The following is a 9,107-nucleotide window of genomic DNA, read 5'->3' as shown; positions in this document are numbered from 1 at the left end:
ATATCTGAGGAAGGGGCAATGCAGAGAGAAAGGTGACAATCTGCTCCAGAAATCTATCATGTCCTCTGTGCACCATACTGTCTCACATCGTGTGATCACCTCTGTCCCCAAGGATGCAATGTAGATCAGGACATGATAGCCAGAGCATGACCCCAAATGATAGACCCCATGGCCCCTTGAAGGTGTCCAGTGGGTATTCAGTTTGAAGCCAAAGAGATCTCCCTGATCTAATAAACCACATCCAAGCAAAAGGATGGAGTTCAGTTTCTTCATATCATTAAAACTAGATTGAGATTATCCCCAAAACCTAATGTACAGATGGAAAAGAACAAAGAAGATATCCACATCCCTCTTCTCTAAAAGAGTTATGCCCGTTTTGGAAACCTGTCAGGTTCGTAATATTGTTCTTTTCTAACTCTTTGATCTGAATTAAAAAGTCCCATGCCCCAAGTCTAGAGAGATCAAAGCACATGCTGTGGATTGGTTTCTCTACATATTAACGAAATAGGAAAAGCTCAGAAACCATCTGGCATCCAAAGCAGGAAATGCAGGGCCTGGCCAGAGAAGGTACAGAAGGCCATGAATTTTCCTTATGGGTTAGTCCACACAGTCTGCTAGAGTTTGGATGTTTGTCCCTTCCAAATCTCATGTTGAGATGTGCGATTCCCAGTGTTGGAGGTGGGGCCTGGTGGGAAGGGATTGGATTATGGGGGTGATCACTTGTGAATGGCTTACCACCATTGGTGATGAGTGAGTTCTTCCTCTGATTCCACCCCAGATCTGGTTGTGTAAAGGAGCCCTCTTGCTTTTGCTCCCGCTCTCACACGTAATACACGGGTTTGTTCCACCATGATAGTAAGCTCCTTGAGGCCCTCACCAGAAGCAGATGCTGGCACCATGCTTTCTGTACAGCCTGCAGAACTGTGAGACAATTAAACCTCTTATCTTTATCAATTGCCCAGTCTTAGGTATTCCTCTATCGTGACACAAATGTTCTAACACGCAGTCCAAAAATCGCATGTTCCCTTAAGCTTCACATACTGTACGATTCTGATACATAATGCAGTGAAGGATGCTGAAAGGGAAGGGAACACTAGCTAATCTCTAGGGACTGGGAATAGAGATGACAGGGAAGTCAAAGCGTCAACCGTTTGCTCAGGGAATGACTCTTTCATTTAGCCATTGGTTCTGTCTACATGTCGTCTTCCTGGTGTCTCTGTCTCTGACACGCATTAAGCAAATTAGCACTCATCCCCTAGACACATACACACATTATATCCCAGCTGCCTCCTCCCTTCCTCAGCACTCTGTGTCCTATATAGCTATTATTATTATTACTATATTTTTCCCTCTTCCATCACTATAATGAAAGTTCCATGAAATTATTTATTGCTTTGTTTACTATTATATCCTCAGCACTTAGCCTAGCTCAAAAGTGATAGGTGCTCAATAAATATTTCAGAATGAATAATGCCCTGGATTGTGTGCAATTTAGTCCTTGAATATTTCCCTCACTTAATAGTTTTGTGTTCTCCTTTTGCTTTTTCTTCATTCATCTTAATTCCTTTAATATTTTTCTCAGTCTATTTTCCTATCATCATCATGATCATACTATAATCATCATGTAAAATGGCTAGCATTTCTGTACGTGGAGAATTTAAAACCTTACAGCCCTTCATGGCAATAGGTCCCTGGCAATCCACCTATAGGCACAGAAAGGGCTGGCGGTTGCACCTCGAACTGAGCAGTCTCCAGCCGCAGTCAGGCAGACTGCTTCCTTTGTGAAATTCACTTCTCAGGGTATATTTCTCTCCAGGTCATTTATGAAAAGGGACTAGATTAGTTGGATAAAAGGAAGTCATAAAAACACTTTTCTGGTGATATCATACGCCAGGGGCAAATGGCGTGCTGGTGTTCTAGCCCCCTGAATTGCAAAGTGACTTCTGAGTGGCAGGAAACATGCTTCTCCAGTGTGAGCAATTTTGTCACAGATGGAGAAATATCGTTGGAAAAAATATCTGACATATAATAGGCACTCAACATTTTTGGAATGAATGCATGGACCAAATCTCCCTGGCTGCTCCCTTTCTCCCTCCTATGCTGGTGGCTTGAATTTTGGGGATTTGTGGTAGAGTTAACTACATGTCCATACTTTTTTTCTCCAAAGCCCAGCTGTCACTGTGTAGCCTCTGTCTTCCTGTACATAAAACATTCCCTGTGCATCTGGAGGCTCAGGGAAGGGACCCCGCCAGTCTGCACATGAAATTTGCAGCCTCAGCTTCTGCACCTGTGGGCTGAGTGATCTGGAATATATTTGCATTTCCCGGTCACAGTTGGAGCAGTGAGAGTTGACCTTTAGAAGGCAGTGGTTTGTTGAGAGCCTGTTCTTAGTTCTTTTTAAATCATGTACACACTGCAAGAGCTGGACACCTCTGCCTACTGAAGGCTGAAGGAATGTGACTTGAAGCCAAGTCTAGACAGAATTCCAAAGCAAGGGAATTGGTGGGGACCAGGGAAATTGCCACATGGTCCACGCCAACTTTCCGTCCTGCAATTTTTACCAATTTTGTGTTTCTGGATGTTAGCCAAAAATGGGATGTCTTTTGTGCCAAGAATGACCATAACAAGCAGATTGAGGTTTCCACTGGAGGTTAATTTAAATGTTCCACCTTCCTTCAGCTCCCAATTTAGAGTGCATTACATTTCCCGAGACAGCCCCAAGATTTTCCAGGCCTCTGGTTTACTGAGGGGAGAAGCAAGGAGAAGCAAAACTCTTCCCTGTCATTTCTCAGTTTACAGCCACCTGTCGTCAATCATCAGATGAATGGGGATTTACAAAAACAATTGAATTAGGAAAGTACTAATCCCGACTGTCAATGCGATGAGTAAAACCCCGAATGGAAGTGAAGGAGACAGGCACGATCTTTCTGCCTCACTTTCTGCAGATGCCCGATGGGGCTCCACAACCCGAGACTGAGCCAACCCCAAGCCACACAGCTGGCATCCCATGAAAACCTGGCACCCCAAGCCCTCATGTGGTTTGTGGCCTTTTGTTTTAAACTGCTTGCCCTACCCATTTCAAACTCCATGTCCTGAGGAAGACATTCTCTGAGCATCTGACAGTTTCTTGGTTGCAGTCTACTCTCTGTCTACCTCATCCCACACATTCATCAGCTATGAGGTCCCACTGATTTTACTTCCTGTCCCATTCATATGCACACCCACTGCCACTGGGCTGCTGTAGGTCCCACCATCCTTCACCTTTTTGGGACCATCTGCCTGCCCTCAACATGTTCTCCATGCCAGTCCCGCTCACAACTCCATTCTCCACATGGCAGCCAGCACCACAGATCAGCCATAGGAATCTGAGCTTGCTGTTTCCTGCTTGATATTCTAAACTTTGATCACCAGACGGCTCATGGCCCTCTCACCACCAACCCCCCCGCCCCCACACACACATCAGCTGAATCATGACTTTGCCCTTCCTTTGGCCACTCCCCGGGTATTCCCAGGCTTCACTTGGATAATAGTCACTCCTCAAGATGTGGATAAGGTTGCATCTTTTAGAAACCTTCTCAAACGCGTCACCCTGGATCAGACATGTCTTCTCACTCTGCGCGTAATTTCCCACGTAATTTTGAAATTATTTGATGACATCTTCTTCCTAAACTCTCAGATCCTAGACAGTGGGATTGCACCTACCTGACCCCATACTTAGAACACAGGAAGTGCTCGAGAAATCTGTGTTGAATGGAAGTGATAAGCCTCACTTTTCCCTAATCAGTTTTCTTGATGTTGATCCCTTGACTTGCTTTATTTCCTGTCTTGACAATGGTGTAGACTGTTTCCTCTAAGAGTGCCTGCCCTGGTGTCTTGGTAGGCAACCTGTCCAAGGCTCACCAGCTACTCCTAGGAAATCTCTCAGTGGTCCTGGAGTCCATCCCTGGGATCTCTCAGTGGACTCTCTGCAATTTTAAGAAGAATTTTCAATGAGGACTTAATTCTGGAATGATTTTAAACTAGGTGTGGGTGGTAGCTCAGCACTTTGGGAGGCTGATGTAGGCAGATCACCTGAGGTCAGGAGGCTGAGACCAATGGGGCCAACATGGTGAAACCCCCATCTGTACTAAAAATACAAACAAAATTTAGCCGGGCATGGTGGCACATGCCTGTGGCCCCAGCTACTCAGGAGGCTGAGGTCGGAGGATCACATGAACCTGGGAGGTGGATGTTGTGGTAAGATGAGACTGCATTCCAGCTTGGGAGACAGAGTAAGAATCTATTTAAAACAAAAACAACAACAAAAAAGGAACTAGTGTGTTGAATTGAGTACATAATCACTATTAAATTAAAAATCTGCCCTAGAATAAAGTCAGAGGAACAAGGATGACATGCAAAAGGTTGCAGTCCTATGGCATTTTGTAGGTACAGGAGGTTGGTCTTATTTGGAAAATTTAGGAGCTCTTATGCCTACCTGTTACTAAATTAATATGTTTTCTGAGTGCTAGCTTCATATCAGCATCACCTAGGGAGCTTTTAGAAAAGCTGATGCCCAGGTACAATCTCAAAGGTTCTGATTTAATCGGCCTAGGTAAAGCCTGGAGTACTGGTGTCTTATAGATAGTCCCCCAGGGAAATTTTGAGCATCCAGAATTGAGAAGGGTTGCTCTACAAAGAGCTTCTCCTCATTGGTTGTGACAACCCTGACGCTGTCTTCCCAGACAGAGCAAGTTCTTTTTCCCTGTGTCCTTTACAACAGTGGACATCACAAAAGCTTAGGTGATCTCTCTTGAGCACAGATTCCAGTGATTCTTAACTTGGAATTTCACTATGTGGGAAATTTCTTGAAAAGAGAAAAAGAAAACACTGCAAAGGGATTACCTTTATGATTCTGTAACAGGTAATTTAAGCAGTGGTACCCATATGCGTGTGAATATATACCCAATGCAAATGTAACACGTTATGCACCTGCCTCCGTGGAATGCAGTGTGGCACAACAGAGACCGCCGTGCTGTGAGCTGCCGAAGTGACACACTTTTAACTTTATCTCTGACTTGGGAGAGCCCGGAGCTCGATTTTCGTAAGTTTAGGTGAGAGGACATCTGTAGATTGAGGGCGCTGCCTGAAGGACAGATTCTTTCCTTCTGCACAACTTTTTTTTTTTTTCTTTTTAAACTATTCTTCCTGTCTTCCTGAAGCAAGACCAACCATCACTGAGGAGATGAAAAGATCTGACAAACATTAACTTTGGGGCTAAAACTTAAAAATAATTAGTCTTTAAATTCTTCCATGCCCGCTACATCAACGAACAGGTTCACAATTTCTGTGCTTGAATCTGTTGTTTCTTAAATAACATCCACCTTGAGAAAGAGGCCAAGAGAGAGTTAGAGACGTACAGGTTCACACTTTCTGTGCTTGAATCTGTTGCTTCTTAAATAACATCCACCTTGAGAAAGAGACCAAGAGAGAGAGATGTATGTAGTCTAGTACTACATACGTAGAGATGTACGTAGTAAGCCTGGGTGTACGTGGAGATGTACTTCTCATTCATGAGAATACTGTCAATTATATGACTTCGTTTTCGCAAAGCCAGTAGAATAGTGCCTTGCATTCACTTATAACACTATATAAGTGTTAAACAAAAAACAGGATAAATTTAGTAGAATGCTGCTACTTTTGCTTCTTTATATCATTTCTTCTGGGTAACAGCCCACTCCCCAATCAATGAGATTCCAGTGGGGCCAGAAATTCTAAAGTCTCCTTCCCCAAACTTTCCTGCAGAGAACAAGGCCTCCAGGGGCAGGACCATGGTAGGACTTTTACCTTTCCAGAATGCCTTCTTAATCCTTCATCCATGAAAAATTGAACAATTGCATTTGACGACTGCTTTGGCATAAAGATAAATAAAAATGCAAGCTGAATTTATTATTATATATTTGTTACTATATTAATTTTTTCTTTTGATTTTAAAAGAAATTGAAATTAAAACATTTTCATGGGCCCCTAAAAGTACCATGGACCACAAGCATGGTGCTTCATGGGTAAGCTGGCCCTTTCCAGCAATCCTATTGAACACCCCATGACTTTGCCAGCTCTTTTCCTTTCCAGAACAAGATGGGAATGTTTGATTTTGTTTTGTTTTGTTTTTGAGATTTGGGAGAAGGCGAATTTCATGAGCAATTGTAATTCAAATTCAAAGCACTCAACAAGTTCTTATTAAGCATCATGTTTGTGTGTGTGCATGCATTCCTCATTATACTTACACACATTATACTTAGATACATGTATACACACACACGGACATGTACATGCATGCACACACGTGCACACAGGCACACACATGCACACACACACAGCATAGACATGCACACAGGCACATGGCACACACACACTCTTAAATTGGTCTTGGATGGTAGGAGTTTGCAATCTGGTTGATATGTCCATATTTTATCCATACCCCAAATGGTTTCCTACAAAGAGCCAGACATTAAATGAATTCTAATCCGAGGCTATGTAATTACAGTTCTTCAACTGTAAGCAACTAAGTTAGACTCTGCCTAACTTAGTTTTTTTTTTTTTTTTTTTTTTTAAAGGGAATTTGGTGGAAAGATATTGGAGAACTCTCAAAATGAAGAAAAAGCGTCATTATCATTTTTCTTAAAGATGCTATATTGTGTTTTGTAAGCCAGAGTGAGAAATTTGGATTTAATTACAATGTGAAAGGAAGCCATTGGATGGATTTAAAGGAGGGTAGTGGTGTGATCTGATTTATATTTGCAAATAATGTTTCCAGCTGCTGTATGGAGAATAGCTTGTAGATGTGTGGGATGAAATCAGGATGATGAGTGAGGAGACATTTCATGGACCCGGCAAGAAATAATGGGGCCCCTGCTAGTAGGAAAACGTGCATATGGAGAGGAATAGACTGAGACACAACATATTTTCAAGGTTAAGGAGGCATCAAGGGACAGCTCTTAGGTGTTGTCTCCTGGGCTTTGCATTTGACCAACTAGGTATATGGTCATGCTACTTACTGAGGAAAAATTTAAAAACTGGAAAAGAAATGTGTGAGGGTGGCATCAAAATTCTTGCTGTGGCAGTTTGAAGTATTGGTTATATATTCATGTGGAGATGACAGACAAGAGTGGTCTCTGAGTTCAGAGTTTCAGGGAGGGATCAGGGCTGGAGATATCTACTTTCAATGTTTATATGGAAATGATATTTAAAATGATGAGTCTCATGACATTACTCAGTTGAAGATGCTGATAGAGGAGAAAGGGGTTGGCTGAAGCTGTGGGGTGGCACTTCAGCATTTAAGGTCACTTAGAGGACGGTAGATGAGGGGGGAGTGTGGTGTCACAGAAATTCAGAGAAGGAGTGTCACACAAAGATGCATAACATCCTGCTGAGTTATAAAGTGAGGAGAGAGGACACCATGGATTTGGTGGCATAAGCATTCTTGGTGACTAGAGGTATGTGGGGAATAGAAGTCTTATTGGAATGAGTTGTGGGAAGAATGAGAAAGAGTCTACTTAGAAAAATGGGGACTGAGAATGGGATGTTAGCTGGAGGGAATGTCTGAATTCGGGCTGCTAGAATAAGGTACCATAGATGGTGGCTATAAACAGTAAAAACTGATTTATCATAGTTCCAGAGTCTGAAAATCTGACATCAGGGTGCCAGCATGATCCAGTTCTGGTGAGGGCCCTGCAGACTGTGGATTTCTTTTGTATCTTCACCTGCTGTTACTAGGGTGCGAAAGATCTCTGGGGTCCTTTTTTTTTTTTTTAAACAAGGGCACTAATCCGATGTATAAGGGCTCCACCCTCATGACAATTACTTCCTAACAAACCCATCTTCTAATACCGTAACATTGGTGGTGATGATTTCAATGCACACATTTTAGAAGGAGACAAACATTTAGGACCTAACAGGGAAGTAGCCTCCAGACAAGAATCATTTTAAGTTGCATGTGTGTCTGCTGATGGCAGGAATACAGTACAGAAAAATAATTTGATGATTTAGCCAAGGCAGAGTCAAGTCTTTGAAATGACAACAGTGCATGAGAGCTGGGCGCAAAACTGGAACAGTCACCTTTTCATGAGATTGGAAACTTTTTTTTTGGAGAGTCTTGCTTTGTTGCCCAGGTTGGAGGGCAATGATGTGATCTCAGTTCCTATAACCTCCACCTCCTGGGTTCAAGTGATTCTCCTGCTTCAGCCTCCTGAGTAGCTGAGACTACTGGCACACACCACTACACCTGACTAATTTTTGTATTATTAGTACAGAAACATTTAGCCACGTTGCCCATGCTGGTCTCAAACTCCCAACCTCAAGTGATCCACCTGCCTCGCCTCCCACAGTGCTGGGATTACAGGCATGAGTCACTGTGCCTGGTGGAGAATGGGAACTTTATCCCTTATCAAAAGACAGAAGACAGAGAACAAGCAGGTCAGTAAATATGGTGGCAAAGAGGTGAAAAATCTCCTAGCTGATTGCTTACTTTCTCAGCAATGAGGCACGGCCATCAGCTGAGAGTGAGGGTGGCGGGAATATAGAAGATAGGGCAGATGGGGTGAGAAATCGTTGTTTGGGAGAATCCAAATGTGAAGATGAAAGGGAAATCCAAGGAGCGCTGCCTGGCATGAATGAGTGTCCATTTTAGATTTAACAACATCAGATCTAGAAGACCAATCAGCATAGTTGGATTTTTGTCCAGCAATGTTTAGCTGCACCGGGGCAAAAGACTTGGCGGCAAATGATAATACTAGCTGGCATATATTTAATACTTACTAGGTGTCGGACACATTCTGAAGCACTTTAGTAATCTTATTTGTTTCTTAAACCTGCTTTATCATGTATGTGCTACTATTATAGGTGAGGAAAATAAAATAGGGACAGTTTGAAAGGGCTGGGGCTTGTTACAGATCCTGACAATCAGACTCAAAAGTCCACATAATTCATGCCTCATGGGCTGTTACTAGGAGAAATGAATCAATGGTATATAAAGCATCACAGTGCCCTGCCCATAGGAGACATTCAATGAATGCAAGCTATGAATAGCAGTATTTAGGGAATGATTTTATCTACCACATAGTTTTTATAAA

The sequence above is a fragment of the Sapajus apella genome, unplaced genomic scaffold (genome assembly GCF_009761245.1).
Source record: "Sapajus apella isolate SASKATOON/1434 unplaced genomic scaffold, GSC_monkey_1.0 scaffold54, whole genome shotgun sequence".
NCBI classification, from domain to species: domain Eukaryota; kingdom Metazoa; phylum Chordata; class Mammalia; order Primates; family Cebidae; genus Sapajus; species Sapajus apella.
This window is presented reverse-complemented; position numbering follows the sequence as displayed.